Genomic DNA, 16,967 nt, shown 5'->3' with positions numbered 1-16,967 from the left:
GGAAATATTCATTTGCATTGTAGAAAGCTTAGAAAATACAGGTAAGCTCCGTATTCAAGGAAAATGATAATCATGTGTACTTTCACCAGCCACAGCATATTTTAGGCCTGGTTTAGTTTTTTTTAACATCTTAAGCACTTAATTTTGACATGCTTCTCATTTCCTCTGTACCTATGTTTTACATTGCCTCCATCCTACTACTCGTATCATACAATGTGATTTTGTCTCTCAGCTCTATTTCTTCTATTCTGTTTGTTTTTACCTCCTTGAGCTGGTCTTTAAAAGGCAACGTAGGCTTCATTATTTTCCTGAAAGATGGGAGTTTTCCACTTTTCTGAGCCTGTTTCCTACAATACGCAGGGCAACTTTGTCTGAAAGCCAATTTCAGTAAATTTTCCATGAAGCCATTCTGGTTACAACTCCACTTGGGGAGAAATGATCCTCATGGAACTAGAGGTAGAGACTCTCATTTCACTCTCAGTGTTCAACTTGGCTTTGATTGTAGAGACTTGGTCTCCACTCGAGGCCAAATACTTCTCACTGCCACACACATTAAGTGATTTTTCGCTCCTCCCTGAGATGAAGCTCAGCATTATCTTGGCAAGTTGTAGTGCTGTTCTTTGCTCTCTGAAGCACTTCTCCTTAAAGGGCCCATGCTGGTTCCCTGCATGAACTTTCTGGCTCAAAGCATGGTGTTATTGATTAGTTTGTACAACCCAAAAGTTTTACATGGTGTGTGTTTTATAACTCACATTGGAAAGAAAGAACACAAAATCAGACAGAAAACTTACAAGCTGTCCAAAGCATAAAGAAACACAGCCTCACTTATTTATTCCAGAAGCTCATAAAGGCTATTAATATGTTTTTTTGTTTGCATGTGTGTATTTACTTTAAAACATGTAAAATACCTGTTAAGCCATTTTTCTTTCATTGGAAAGTTCACGGTAGAAGGTAGAAGTCTAAAGTTAAGAACAGATAGTATACTTTATCTCAATTTTTTAAAGTGTTAAAAATCATTGTACTATTTAGGTCTGCAAAACGTTGTGTAAGGCATTGTCTTTCTTTTTTAATGCTTCAGGTATCTATCGGTCTCTTTGATGAAGCCAATTTGGGAAGCCATGGGTACAAAACAGAACAACAGTTCAAGCCAGGCTCTTGGAAGTCACTATGGTATTGTCATTCAGTGTTTTGACTTCAGAAAGAATTAAATAAGCAAAGGATTAGGGGATCTTTTGTGATAGATTTCTGCCCTGCTTCTAGTACTAAATAGGCTCAAAAACTTTGGTCAGATGTTAACATGTCTGTGCCTTTGTTACTCCAATCATGCAATGAGGGAAGTTAACCAAGTGATCTTTAAATTCCCTTCCACCCTTAGGATCCTATGAGTCTGTATTCTGTTGCTATTATCCAGGAAACAAAACAAACAAGCAATCAATTATGGCAAACTTTGATTTCAAGTTTGGGAAACAGAGGTTTTATGGGACAGGATAGTCTTGTGTCTTACAGCAACTGTGTGGCTCTGGACAAAGCAATTAAGGTCATTTCTTCAAATGCCAGTGTCTTCACAGATGAAATGGGAATAATTCCATGGGTTCTTCCAACCTCAAGAGTGGGCTTATGATGTTCCAGTGAGCAAAAATAGGTGTAAACACTTAAGTTTCAGTGCAAACATGATATTATAGATATGTCTATCTATATACATATCTGTATACCATGTTGGAAAGAAAGAACTTGATACATGTCAAGATACTTGATACATGTCAGGTATGTATCAAGTATGTACACAGTAATACTTAATATTTGTGCCTTAGCTGGCAATATGCTTGCTGGTCAGGTGAATGATTGCTACATTCTACCTCAGTTACCTAATTGTTGAAATGAATGGACTACATCAAATAGAGGCTTACTGTGCCATGTAGAGGTCTGGATAGCAAGGAAAATAAAAAGTTAGTACCTATATAAATAAAATAATTTTTTTCCTTTGAAGGCATGACTCAAACACTGGATTGTTTCCTCATCTAAAAAATGGAGTAGACGTCACTATATCAAGAATTGGTAAACTATGGCCCAGGGCCAAATGCAGGTGCTGTTTGTTTCTGTAAATGAAGTTTTAATTGGAACATAGCAATGTCCATTTGTTTATGTATTATTTATGGCTGCTTTTGAAGTACAACACAGAATAGAGTGGGCGTGACAGAGACCATATCACCTATAAAAACTAAAATATTTGTTATCTGGCCTTTTAATGAAAAAGTTTGCCCACCTTGGATGATATGGTCATTCTCCTTCTAGCTCTGTATTTTAGGAAAAAAGTTACCTCACACATGTGTAAATGGACCATTTAGAAATGGTTGACAACCATATGTCAAACAATATATTCTCTTATGGTGAGAGTCCACCAGTTAGAGACCAGCCTTCCATGCAGCTAGGTGTTCTACATGGCCACCGCCTGTCCAATGGCATGTGTCACTCAACATGAGTGAAATGGTGTGCAACTTTCCTTCTTCTGTTTTCTGCAAAATTATTATAAATGGATGAGCCCTTAGACTTACAGAGATAAAATAGTACAGGACTGTTCTGCATCCTTCAAACTCTCACCTCTAGAACATTATGTGAGAGAAATAAACTTCTGTGTTACTTAAGCCTCTGTATTTTGGAAAATGTTTGTTAGAGCAGCTTAGCATCATACTAATACAGTGCCTGCTGTCTCAGATTAATTATTCATAGCACCCCCTTTCAAAAAGTGGATTGGATGACAAATGTCATAGTCACCCTAGCTTGAATCACATAGACGTTGTAATTATAGTTTGAGCTCATTCTCCCATCTCAGGAAATATTTTGCCTCAATAATCTTTATCATCCAAGTACACTGTTTGTTATAAAAAAAAAAAAAGTATTATCATCTTTGAACAACCTGAAGGGCAGAGATTGATTTTTTTTTTTTTTTTTTTTTAATGTTTTAAAATGAAACAGGACAAATTCTATTAAGCCTTTGAAGCGAAAGGTACAGGACTAAAAAACAGCTCAGCACAATCCTTATTCTTGAAAACCATGGCTTTCAGAACTGTATTGTCATTGCAGAGTTGCAGTGGCTTTCAACTTGAAGATCATCTGCCTACCAAAAACACAAGAAAAGCTAACAACTCCTTGGGGACAGCAAAGTTATGGCCAAGAGTTAACCAAAAAGAGTGAGGGAGGAGACCAGCCCTGGTTTGGGAGGAGGGGAGGACTTTTAACTATTAGCTCCCTTTTGAGAATTGAACCTAAATAATTCTTCACATTTTAAAATTTCTCAAAGATTTTGAGCAGAAGGCAAAACTGTAAACCAGAACTGGGAACTAAATGTTGCGCGAGACTGAGGAGCAGAGTCCCACCGTTGTTTAAGGATTTCAGGGCAATACCAACATTTCTCCTTCCTCTCCAGCAAGTTCCACCTCACCACCATCTGCCTTGTGAATCAGGACTAATCTCATTGTGCCTTTTATTCTTGTTTTTGCCTGTCACTAGGAATCCCTCATAATCCTGAAGTTTCATTTTCAATTTCTCTCTGTGTATCTCCTTTTCTGTGTCTTCCTGCCAGACTCCAACTCCCTAAATCGTTCTCCAGTGTGTGCTGGACCTGAGGGTCAGATAGGAGCAAAGCTTCCTATATTATCAACCTATTAACTTCACCTTCTTGTTCTGCGACGTGGTTCTCCTATGAGGATACTGTTTTCCTAGAACTTTCTCAGTGATGGCTGTTTTCTTCCCTCCATATGCCTTTTTCTACCTGGAGGTGTGTGAGGCCCTCCTTCTCTTCATTATTGTTTTCAGACATCTCCCTCCTTTTCCCCTAAAAACATTCACAGATTTGAAGCTTCTTCCATCAGACTACACCACCCATTAGCCATCCTTTTCTTGGTCATTCCATAATATCAATCCTTGGAGATTTCATCACCGGATTTATTGTTGCTATCTAAAATTACCCTCTCATTTTTTGGTGAATTAAGTATGGCTGTGAATGATTCTTCTAATTTCCTGGTCTCTGAGTTCCTTGATCTTCTTTACTGCAGAGATTTTGTTGGTTCCAAACATAGTCCTTTACTCTCACTGATGTTTCTTGAGCCTTGTTAAGATTAGCAATTGTGTTCCCTCAATGTCAATTTAATCACCTCATTCGCTAACTAACACATATTCCCACCCCCAGATTTATTGACATAGAATTGATATATAACAATGTGTAAGTTTAACGTGTACAATGTGTTGATGTGATGCACTTATATATTGCAAAATGACTGTCACCATCGTATTACCTAACACCTCCAACACATCACATAATTACTATTTCTCTTTGGTGGTGAGAACATTTCCTATCTTTTCAAATTTACTCCTTCTAATATCCTTACTCCAACATTTCTACAACTACAATCACAATCCTTTAAGTCTCCCAATTTTTAATATTTCTCCCCCTCCCGTCTTTTACTCTTCTTTAATTAGCCTCGTTAAATGTCACTGTTGATTATCATAAAAGTTCCTTTGCATGTGTGCTCTAGTCCCTTTTACCTCACTCCATCTTTTTACTCTTACCTTGCAAAACCTCAACATTGGTTAAGCAGATTTTCCAGTTACTCAGCACAGAAACATTGGTTGAAGAAAACTACACAATGTATTAAATGGCCTTCCTTTATCATGACCACTAATCTCAGATGGTCCCGTAGTGATTTCCCAAAGTAAGCACATTGTCCCAACAGCCAAATCCAGCCTAATGTTTGTTTCACAAATAAAGTTATATTGGAACATAGCCACACCCATTTGTTTATGTATTGTGTATGCCTGCTTTTACTATAAGGCAGAGTTGAGAAATTGTGACAGAGTCTTGATGGAGCAGACTTAAAATATTTACAATCTGATCCTGCATAGGAAACGTTTCTAACCTCTTCTCTCATTCATTCACTCTCCTGTTCTTCGAGAAGACAATTTTTAATCTTCTTTTCAACTTTTCAACAATACTTCCTTGATCCTCATTTACAGTTGAAGCCCTTGTTACTTACCTGTTTTATTTAGAAAAAGAATCAATAAGCATGGAAGATCCACATGTTACCACCACTGCACTTTCTATCTACTATGTCGGTATAATCAACGATTTCAATTCTCATTGCTAATTTTCCTTTTGTTACCACAGATAAATATGTCCTCTTATTTGTTCTAGGTCTTCTTTCCTACCATTCACAAAAGAGTGTCACTCTAGCAGCTATCACTTTCTTTACTAAGTTATCCATTCTCTCCTCTTTACAGAGTTATTCTCATTAGCATACAAACATGCTGTAAAATTCTTCCACCTTCAGAATTTCTTCCTTTGGCTCCCACATCTTCTTTCAGCTATTGTTTCACTTTTAAGTTCTTTACAGAAAACCTCAAAAGAGATGTCACGATCCTTACATTCTCTCCTGAATTCACTCCAAATGGACTTTTATTCCTAGGACTTAATTGAAATTTCTCTTGTCATCGTAACAAAGAAGCTCCTTCCTACTAAATTCAATAGTCAATTTTCAGCTTTTGTTTTACTTTGCAGACCGGATCTGTTAGCAGCGCTTAGAGTGAATTCCTTCCATTCTCCAAACTCTTTCTTTGACAAGCTTCTAGGACACCATACTCTTTGCTGATTGTCTTCCTACTTTATAGGCTACTCCTCTTCCTCTCCCTGACCTATAAACTTTAGTATACCTCAGGCTTACTTCATGGACCTCTCTCTCTCTCTCTCTCTCTCTCTCTCTCTCTCTCTCTCTCTCTCTCTCTCTCTTTCTCTCTCTCTCTCTCTGTCTTTCTCTCTCTCATCTCATTCACTCTCCTTACTTTCAGTACTATCTCTATCCTATGATTCCCAAACCTCTCTTCTAAGTTCCAGACTCATACAACTAAATGTTCACAGGCTTCTCAAAATATCATACGTCCAAAATTAAACTCCTGGCTCATCTTCCTCCAAAACATGATCCTTCTAATAATATACCCCATCCCAGAAGTGGCAACTCTCCATCTGGTTGCTTTGGCCAAAAATGTTTAATTCAGCTTGACCCTCTTTCTCTCATAATTTCTTATCTCAGAAGCTGAGTCATTACAGTGACCTGTAATGCTCTCCACGATATGGTTTACAATGCCTCTGTGGTTCACCTCTAACTGTTCTCATTTTTCGATCTGTTCCAGCTATTCTTGGTTTGAACTTCTAAATATGTTTGAAACTGAAACAAATAGGGCCATTCCAGGTATACCCTCTCTCTAGTGTTTAGCACTGTATGATGTACTTTTTAAATTTATTTATTAAATTTATTGGGGTGATACTGGTTAGTAAAATGATTTAGGTTTCAGATGTACATTACTATAATGCATTATCTATATTGCATTTTGTGTTCATTATCCAGAGTCAGTTCTCCTTCCATCACCATATATTTGACTCCCTTTTCTCTCTTCTACCACCCCCCCTTCTTACCCTCTGGTAACCACTAAAATGTCTGTCTATGAGTTTTTGTTTCTTCGTTTATTTGTCTTGTTCCTTTGTTGCTTTCGGTTTTATATCGCACATATGAGTGAAGTCATATGGTTCTTGTCTTTTTCTGTCTGACATATTTTGTTTAGAGTAATAATCTCAAGATCCATCAGTGTTGCTGCAAATGACAGTATTTTATCTTTTCTTATGGCCAAGTTTGTCACCCTCCAACCACTATAATATAAATTCCATTAAACAAAATTTTTAAGGTTTTTATTAAAATATAGCTAACATACGATATTATATTAGTTTCAGATTTGCACTATAGTTATTCAATATTTATATACCTAAAGAAGTGATCACCATGATAAATTCAGCACCCATCTGACACTGTACCACGCTTTCACAGCATTATTGAGTATTTTCCCTGTGCTGTAAGTCACATCCCCATGACTTATTTGTTTTCTGCCTGGAAATTTAAATCTATTATCCCCCTTCACCCTCCTCCCCTCTAAAATTCTTTAATTACAGTTGACATTCAATGTTATTTTAATTAATTTCAGGTATACCGCATAGTGGTTGATATTTATATAATTTAAGAAATGATCCCCTGACTAGTCTAATACCCACCTGGCACCATCCATAGTTATTATCATATTATTGACTATATTTCCTGTGCTTTACATCCTCATGACTATTTCTAACTACCAGTTTGTACGTATTAATGCCTTCACCTTTTTCACCCTGCCCCCTAACCCACTCCCATCTATCACCCTGGTAAATCTAGTACCCATCTGACACTACATAGTTATTACAATATTATTGACTATATTATTTATACTATACCCTACATCCCCCTAACTACTTTGTAAAAAACAATTTCTGCTTCTTTATCCCTTCCCCTTTTCAACCCATTCCTGATCCCTTTCTCATCTGGCAACCATCAAAATGTTCTCTGTATCTATGAGTTTGTTTATACTTCATTTGTTTGTTTACTTTGTTCTTTAGATTCCACATATAAGTGAAATCACATTATGTCTGTTTTTTTCTGACATAGTTCACTCAACACAATACCCTCCAGGTCTATCCATTCCGCCTTATATGGCAAAAACCCATTTCCTTTCATGGCCGAGCAATATTCCGTTAGATATATGTACCAACTCTTCTTTATCCATCCATCCATCCATGGGCACCCAGGCTGCCTCCACATCTCTGCAGTTGTGATAATGCTCCAATGAATACGTGGATGCACACGTTCCCCTCGAGGTAGCATTTTGAATTTCTTTTGGTAGATACCCAGAAGTGGGATTACTAGGTCCTGTTTTGTCTCTTTTTATAACCTTTGTTTTAAAGTCTATTTTGTCTGGTATAAGTATTGCTATCTTAACTTTTTTGTTTTGTTTTGTTTCCATTTTCCTTAAATACTTTTTCCCATCCTTTCTCTTTCAGACTGTGTGTGTCTTTTGATCTGAAATTAATCTCTTGTAGGCAACATGTGTAAGGCTTTTGTTTTCTTCTCCATTCAGCCACCCTATCTTTTGATTAGAGCATTTAATTCATTTACATTTAAAGTAATTGTTGATGGATATGTAGTTATTGCCATTTTATCATTCATGATTTTTTAAAATTACTTTTTCTTCTTTTTCTTATGATAGTCCCTCTAAGATGCTTTGGAATACTGGTTTGATGGTGATGAACTCCTTTAGCTTTTTCTCCTGGAAGTTCTTTATCTGTCCTTCAATTCTAAATGATAGCTTTGCTGGGTAGAGTAATCTTCATTGTAGGTCCTTGCTTTTTATCACTTTGAATATTTTCTGCCAATCCTTTTGGCCTTCAAATTTTCCGATGCGAACTCAGCTGATAATCTTATGGGAGCTCCCTTGTAGGTAAATAACTGCTTTTCTTTTGCTGCTTTTAAGCTTCTTTTTTTGTCTTTAACCTTTGGCATTTTAATTATGATATCTCCTGATGTGGGCCCCTTTGGGTTCATCTTGATTGGGACTGTCTGTTCTTCCTGGGCTTGTATATCTATTTCCTTCTCCAGGTTAGGGAAGTTTTCCATCATTATTTCTTCAAAAACATTTTAAATTCCTTGCTCTCTCTCTTCTCTTTCTGCTACCCCTATTGTGTACATGTTGGTAAGCTTCATGTTGTCACAGAGGCCCCTTAAACTGTCCTCCTTTTTTGGATTCTTTGTTCTTTCTGCTGTTCTGATTGGGTGTTTTCTGCTACCTTATCTTCTAAATCATTGATTCGATCCTCTGCTTCATTTAATGTACTGTTGATTCCCTCTGTTGAATTCTTCATCCAGTTATTGTATTTTTCATTTATGACTGGTTCTTTTTTATGTTTTCTATCTCCATTTTTATGTCTCCTATCTTTTTATTGAAGTTCTCCTTGAGATCATTGAGCATCCTTATAACCAGTGTTTCGAGATCTTCCTCTGGTAGCTTGCTTGTCTCCATTTTGTTTAGTTCTTTTTCTGGAGCTTTGTTCTGTTCTTTTATTTAGGACATGTTCTTTGTCTTCCCCCTTTGACTGCCTCCCTGTGTTTGTTTCTATGTATTAGGTGAGCTGCTATGTTTCTTGGTCTTAGTAGAGTGGCCTTGTGTAATAGGTTTGCTATGGAGCTCAGTGACACAGTCTTCCTGGTAACCTGAGCTGGGTACTCCAGGTGTATCCCTTTTGGGGATTGTGTGTGCCCTCTTATTGTAGTTGAGCCTTCGTTGCTATTTGCCTGTGAATGGGAGTGATTGATCCATGGGCTGATTGGTTGTGAGTACTGGCCATGAGTATAGTAGAGGAGTTGTTGTGCAAGGGCTGACCCTATGGAACAGGTTTTGCTTTAGCAGGGCTCTGGTGTCTGCCCAGTTTGCCCTTGGGGTATGTCATCCCTGGAGGTGGCCAGGTGATGTTCTGGCTGGATTCAAAGCTGGCTACTGGATGTACCAGCCCCAGGGTCCCTTGGGATGGGCCCCACTACAGGTGAAATTCAGCTGCAGCCTGTGCCATGCCCAGGGTAACCTGGTATGACCCATGAAGTAATCCACAGATGATGCCACCAACACTGGTCTTGGAGATGCCTCTAGAGGTCAAACCACAAACCATGGTCAGCTTTTGCTAGTGCTGGGCTTGACACTAGCAAGGTACATGACACACAAAAACACAATGCTGCTTCTTTGGGTTTTGTGGACATTTGAGAGATTTTAGGAAAGTGCTTAGCATGAGCCAAGACAAGCTGTTTATAGAGAAAAGCCATTGGAAGCAGCTTGGGTGGGCAAATGAATGAATTGTGTTAGCCAGGTGGATGGAGATTCAGATATGGGGGCTGCCTGGATCTGCACGCCAGGAGCAGGGAGGGCTCAACAAAGAAATAGTGGCTTCCACAAGCTTCTCCATCTGGGAGAAAGCCCCTCTACCCTCATCCTGAAGCTAAACAATTCATTTCCTCCCTATATGTCCCTAGTGCTTTTCGAGCTGCTGCCCCAGTGCTGGAGCTCAGACGGAGTGTGTCCGTCAGCAAGTAAATCTGTGCATGGACCCTTTAAGAGTAACTCCTGGGACTGCAGCCACCCTTGTCTCACTCAGCCACAATCTCCACTGATTTTCACAACCAAAATTTATGGGGCCTTCTCTCCCCAGCACTTAAACCCTGCCCTGGGGAGCCTGGTGTGGGGCTGGGACCTCGCGCTCCTCTTTTAGGGTCCTCTGAAGCCCTTCTGAGTTTTAATGGTCATACACATGTGTGGAACCGGCCCATTCCATGTCTCTGCCCCTTTTACCAGTCTCAACATGGCTTTTTCTATATGTCCTATGTTGTAGGGCTTCAGTTCAGCTAGACTTCAGGCAATTCTCAATGATGATAGTTCTGTTTAGTTGTAACTTTGATATGGTTGTGAGAAAATGTAAGCACATTGTTTACTTACACTGCCATCTTGACCAGATCTCAGCAGGAATTTTTATGTAATTTTTTCTTCAGTGCAGTATCCCCACCATCTGGAAAAGCTCTTGGCTCATAATAGCTTTTTAAACATATTTCTTGAATTTAAAAATGCGTTAACATTCTTTAAAGAATGCAAAAGTAAGCAGACATATAAAAATTTCTGGATCAAAAAGAATAAGTAGGTTTTTCTCATAGAGACAGTCTCTCTTGTCTGACCCTGAAATGCTAGTAAATACAATTAGTCATAAGATTGTGTGTTTATTAATTTATATTCTGTTTAATAAAGTATAAGCTGTCAATTCTGAAAGCTTTCGTTATGGGGCTTGAAGTAGAAAATTTGTTGCATTGAATATTTTCCTTCTTGTGAATTGAGTTTGGGAAGAATCTGTTATGATTGCACTAAATATGTTCTATCCGATCAACAGCTTACAGACTAGTGTGCATCCTTCTATCCCCTATTCACTAGTTCCAATCCAACAGCTTTATAAGCTATGAAGTGTTCCATTTTCCCCAGGTAACATAGATTATCAATCATACGTCTACTGGGGATGGTCATTGTCTCCTTCAAAAATATCAAGCCAGTAAAGCCTATCACAGGAGTCAAATGATACAAGGGTTGTCAAATGATACAAGACAACATTTTCTGTTACTCTGTGGTATGAAGTTGTCCATTGAAATAACCTAATCATCTCTGAGTACAGACTTGCAGTTTGAAAAGGAGATATATCTCAAGAGGTTAGTAGGTTACCACTTAGTTCAATTCATTCGTTCATTAAATTAATTTCAATTTAATTTTTCAACAAATATTTATTATGCATCTACTATGTACCATGCACTGTAATTTGCATTGAGGATGTGGTAATAAATAGAACTGTAAATGGTCAATATTATTGTGAAGTTTAAATTCTGTTAGACAAAAAAACTAACAGAAACAGAAAGATAAACATCAGGTGGGTATTATAATTATGATGTACATAATATATGGTGATGTGATAGAAATTGGAGAACTACTATACAGTGGCCGAGGAGGGCTCATGAGGAGGATTTCTAATGACGAGATGAGACATAGATTATGAGAGGTTACCCATGAGAGGATATTGGGAAAGATCATTTCTAGCAAAGGGATCAGTTAGTTCTGCTACAAAGACCACTAGGCAAGAATAAATAAATATAGTTTGTGCCTTAAATATAGTAAATACACTTTATGGCTAAGTCACAAAGTGACCAGTTCAGACCTGCTTATTCAGCAAAAATAAAGTTCATTGAATGTTTAATAATAAAGTTAGTAGGCAGCTATTATAGAAATGTGAACAAAATTCTTATATATTCCCACCAACAAAAGATAAGTTATAATTTTTTTTATGCATGGGTAATGTGTTTTTATTTTTCTTTCCTTAACATAACAGTGAAAATGCTTCATTATATATATTCACAAGAGGAAAACTTCCATAAAGCAACTCTAAGTTTGGTATTCATGATTATGACAGATTCAGCTAGTAATTTTGGAATTCTGGCAGGAAGTCTATTAATTCTCATGATACAATCATGGCAATTTTTTCCATTCTAATTGTATTTTTGTATATATTAACACTTAGAAAGAATTAGCTTTTTTTTTGTTTAAATAATTCGGCAGAAATGCACATCCCAAACAGACATACATCTGCCTGCCTAAGTAGGAAACACAAATTCCTCTTGGTGTGCCTGAGGCTGCAATTTTACAGATACTGGACAAAGAAAGCATTAAAGAACCCCTGCATGATTCAAATATTACACAAAGGTTGACGTTAGCTATTGAGCTACATAAGGAACATACTACTTATGAGTGAACTTTGTGAAATTAAAGATTATTCTGGATAAAAGAGTCTGATCTCTAAGTATAATCCAAGTGAATCAACACATTCTCTTGATTCTATTGTTATCTAGCTAACAAGTGGGAAGAATTCCTGGCTAAGATCTGAGAGAGCTGGGGTTAATACCAGCTTTACCACGCTGGATGACATTGAGGAAGTCATTCAATTTCTATGACAGAAATCTGTCATTTGTAAGAAAGGATTAATGATTCCTGTCTTTCAGCTCCCAGGGGTGTTATGAAGATTAAATGCAAAGTTTATCTGCACGCATCAAATATAGTAGGTTATTATACTATGTGATTGAACTGGTTTATTACGTATGATAATATATGTAAAAAAGTAAGATATTCTGTACAAGTTTAAGATATAGTATCCCTATGTTTATATTGGTAGTGCACAAAGCAATAAAGTGCACACAAAGTGATTACCAAAGTCTTCTGAATAGTATCGTCCATCCATTTGAAACTTTCATTTTCCATCAAAATTTTAAAGCTATTCTAAGATAAAGTTTTAGGTCATCTGGAGACTATACAGGAATAGGGGTGCATATTCATCTGTGGTTTCCCTTCACAACTTTATGATTTCAGGGAGAAAGCAAAAGAAACTTGCTGAACTCTTTTGTTGTTTGTTTAATGAAAATTCTTTGGCAAAAATTTAATCAGTTGTTTGCACTGATTGGCCAATTAGAATGCATTTAACTAAGTGCAAAACATCTGGTCAATTTGATTGAGCTCATTATTTAAGGTGCCAATTTTATTTTAAAGCGCACTGATAACCACACTTGAATCATTATAGTGAGCCCCAAATTTCTAAATAGCTTGAATTACTTACTCCCTTATCTTTTTTGGTGAGAGTATTTGGCAAACCGAGAACCAGCATAAAATATTCAAGTCCACATTATCTAGGTAGTACCTAAATCTTTGTATATCAAACTAAAACAAAGCCACTGGAACAAGCAAATATATTGCTAAAAACCACTGACTCTCTTCTGGTCACTTTTGTGGATAGGATGGACTATGGCAAGAGCAAACCAAGCATCAGGCTTTCGTGATTGCTTTAACCCCAGGCTAACTCACCCACCACCCCAGAAGAATGAGCCTCTTCCTTACTGAGCCCATCTCACACAGATTCTGGCTAATGGACAGTGAACAATGTAGACAGGCAACTGTGAATTATTAACAACATGGATATAATTAGTATCAGTGGGAGAAGTTCCTGAGATATTCTCAAATGCATGCTTGAATTTATATATCAAAAATCTCTCTTTCCTTTGTTATTGTCGATTAAGATAAAGTTTAAACTTGAATGTACAAATATGTTCTTGTTAATTTTAGTATATGTGCTGCCGAAGCGAGCACATGTTCTTGTTAATTTTATATATCACCATTTTACTCTCAACAATAACAGTAATAACTACAAGTAACATGTATTGAATGTTCACGTGGTTTATCTGATCTTTTATGCCCATTTTATAGACGATGGTACCAAGGCTGAGAGGAGGCTGAAGTAACTTGCCCAAGTCCAGAGAGCTATTAATTGGTGGAAGTGGATTCAAACCCATGCCATCCAACCCCTGAGCAGGTAGGATTAACTTGTACATTATTATGAGAATAGAGATTTGAAAACACCAATGAAAAAATCAAGAACAAGTTATGACTGTGCTCAAGAATGAACTGTTTATAATAAGATCCATCATGATATGCCATTATCAGTTATCAAATAAAATTCTGAAGTCCACTCTATAATATTTTGAACTGTTTTTGATATTCCTGTCTTCCTCTATGTTGATAGGCTTCTCGCACATGCTTCCGATAGCAAGGCAAGGTCATGATTTGCTGTTCCTCCTTCTAGATCTTAGGCTGTCCAAGGACAGAGAGAATTCTTTATTCTTCTTATGTATCCACTAACTAGCAGCCTTGAAAGCATAGCCTTAGAGGCATAGTCTTAGAAGCACTGAGTAACTGTTGAATAAATTTTGCTGCTAATCCTCAGGAGAATAAGCAAGATGATCTTTTGAGCATCTTCCAACTTCATTGTCCCTCAACACGGGTCTTCATAGAGAATGTACTCCTCCTGACAGCTATTTGAAACACTGAAAAATTTCACTGGAGTAATACAATTCAAATCTTTAGGAAAGCTTATAATTTAGCTTTAATTTAACTGAAAACATGACCATTTCTTAGCATGATGCATAGTAATTTCTGTATTTTGGTACGGCGATGAGCATGAAAAATTAAATACATACACTAACTTCCTAACAATAAGATTATTATTTTTTATGCAAATAACAGGGCCTATCAATGTTCTAATGCCATGAAGATCTTGAAAACAATTGGTTAATAAAATGTGGCAAATGAGGCCTTCACATGATATATATCTGAGAAAACAACACACCGGTAGCTGCTGAAAAAATACTTTTTGAGTTTGAAAGCTAGGACTAGGCCCACCAATTTCTAGATCTGGAATCTTGGGCAAGTGATATCAACCATTTGCCTTAGTTTCTCTTCATCTTTAAAATTGGGGATAACAAAGGGGTCTTTTAAGACTTTTGTGAAGATCAAATGCTTTAAGCCACATGAAGCACTTACAATAAAATCTGGCAAACAGTTCTTCTTATCATTTAATTAACTTTACCTGGTTTATTTATTTAGAACACCAATAATTATGGTGTAATCTCTCCCTACATTTGCTTTGGAACTATTAAAAGTAAAGACAACTAGCACAATGACACTTTTGCCTCAAAATATGTTTTCTGACTACAGTTTTATGTCTGCTTTCAACGGAAAAAAAGGCTAAGAGATCTGCAATCTATCAGGCAGTGTGTCTGTTTATGTTAACTTATCCAACCCTCAAATCATCCTAATACATGAAACTTCTAGAAATTACTTAACTTCTTCAGAGTCATACTACCTATTAGTGGCTGATTTCAGTTCCAAACTCAGTTGTCTCTGATTCAGAAAACTACTCTAGAGCGATATTTCCTGTCCTATGTGTTAGAAAGATTTGGATATTTTGGAGTTATTTTCAAAGATACTTTAATCTACATGTGCAGTAGGTACTATCTGTAAACCGAAATGTTACTGTGTCTCATAAAGATATGAAGCAGAATTTTAGTATGCTGTTAAGAATAAACACAAAGTTAACATTTTAATAAACCCACAATATCTTGTTATTATATAGTTTCTCAACCAACAGGTCATAAAAGTACAACTGAAATTTTGTCATTGAAGGGGGTCATATACCTTAGCTCTACTATAGATCTTTGTCTATGGCATGGAGGAGAGCACAACCAGAGGGGAAACAGTCTTGTTATAAACCCTGTGGAGTCTTGTTATAACAATGGGCCTAGGGGAACAGTGAAGCCCCATATAATGAATGTCTGCTCCCCTGAATGATTACTGAATGAAGCATTAATGAATGAATGAATATAGATAGATGATAGATAGATAGATAGATAGATAGATAGATAGATAGACAGATAGATAGATAGATAAGAGATAAAAACAGAAAGGAACTGTTTATAGACCATAAAGCCAACCTAAGAATGCTTAAGAGCACTTCATTAGCAACGGAACTGTAATTCTCCTTCTCTTCTGCACATGAGAACATCTAGAATGTCTTTTCCTATAAATGTTAATTCCAGGAAGGTGTGAATTTGTATTTTTTTTAATGAAAAGTTTTGTGTGGTCAAGTAAATTTGGTAAATACTATACGACTGCCTCTTAGAGATTAATCAGGTGCATAGGCAAATTATAGGCTCTAAGAACTATTATGGCAAGAAAACCCAGAAATTCCCTAAGCTACTTGATCACAGAAGCCCGTTGTCTCATAACAGCCATTAGCCTCAGACAGCACTCGCTATCTAAGGCACATAATTTGGGAAACAATCTTCTGCATTACTCTGATCCATCAAAGTGTCAGCCAGTTCCCTTTTGATATTTCATGTGATTAAGTTGTTAAATGTTCTTTTTATTATTTGAAATGTAAGGGGGTAGTTAAGGTCTTTTGTAAAAGGAAAAACACAATTCCTGAAACGGGTCTTTAAACCCCAGAAGCCACAGAGGTAAGACCCTTGCCCTCTGTAGTGCCCGCTTATGGGTATCCAGGCACTTCATCTCCCTAACAGCCCTTTCCGTGCATGTTAAGTTGTGTGCTGGAAAGTGGTCCCAGAGGGAGAAATGTCTCTGGGGATTGTTAACAGTTCCCACAGATGAGTCAACTGCAAAGCTGCTAGGAGGCAAGTAATGCCTTTGCAGGTTGGGGGTAAAAAACAACAACAAAATAGGCACTCCTGTGAAAGCCTATGGTTCAGTACAGTCACTAGCAGGCAGACTGCAAGCTTCCCACCGTGGGGCCTTTCTCCATAGCTGTCAGTCTCCGAAAACTCTACATCTGATGCCATTGAAGCGGGACAGGGAGGCTTTGAGGGCTTGCCAGGATATACTGGAATGGTGAGAGCAAGGATGTCTGTCTCTGGAGGGTGATCAGTGTGATACCTTCCAAATCCCTTTTAAGAAGACATGATATCCAGGCGCATGGCCTGATCCTGGGATTCCTTAGGAACATAAAAAGCTGAGTGATGGTTTCTGATCTTATCCACAAACCATCACATTTTTGCTCATTGGACACTATATTCTGGGGACTGTTCTGGGCCCTTTGGGAGATGGAAAATGAGGAACATCATGCTCTCCCCTTTGCTCTACAAAGAGTTTAC

This window comes from Rhinolophus ferrumequinum, chromosome 17 (assembly GCF_004115265.2).
Source record: "Rhinolophus ferrumequinum isolate MPI-CBG mRhiFer1 chromosome 17, mRhiFer1_v1.p, whole genome shotgun sequence".
Lineage (NCBI taxonomy): Eukaryota > Metazoa > Chordata > Mammalia > Chiroptera > Rhinolophidae > Rhinolophus > Rhinolophus ferrumequinum.
Note: the sequence above shows the minus strand (reverse complement) of the source record.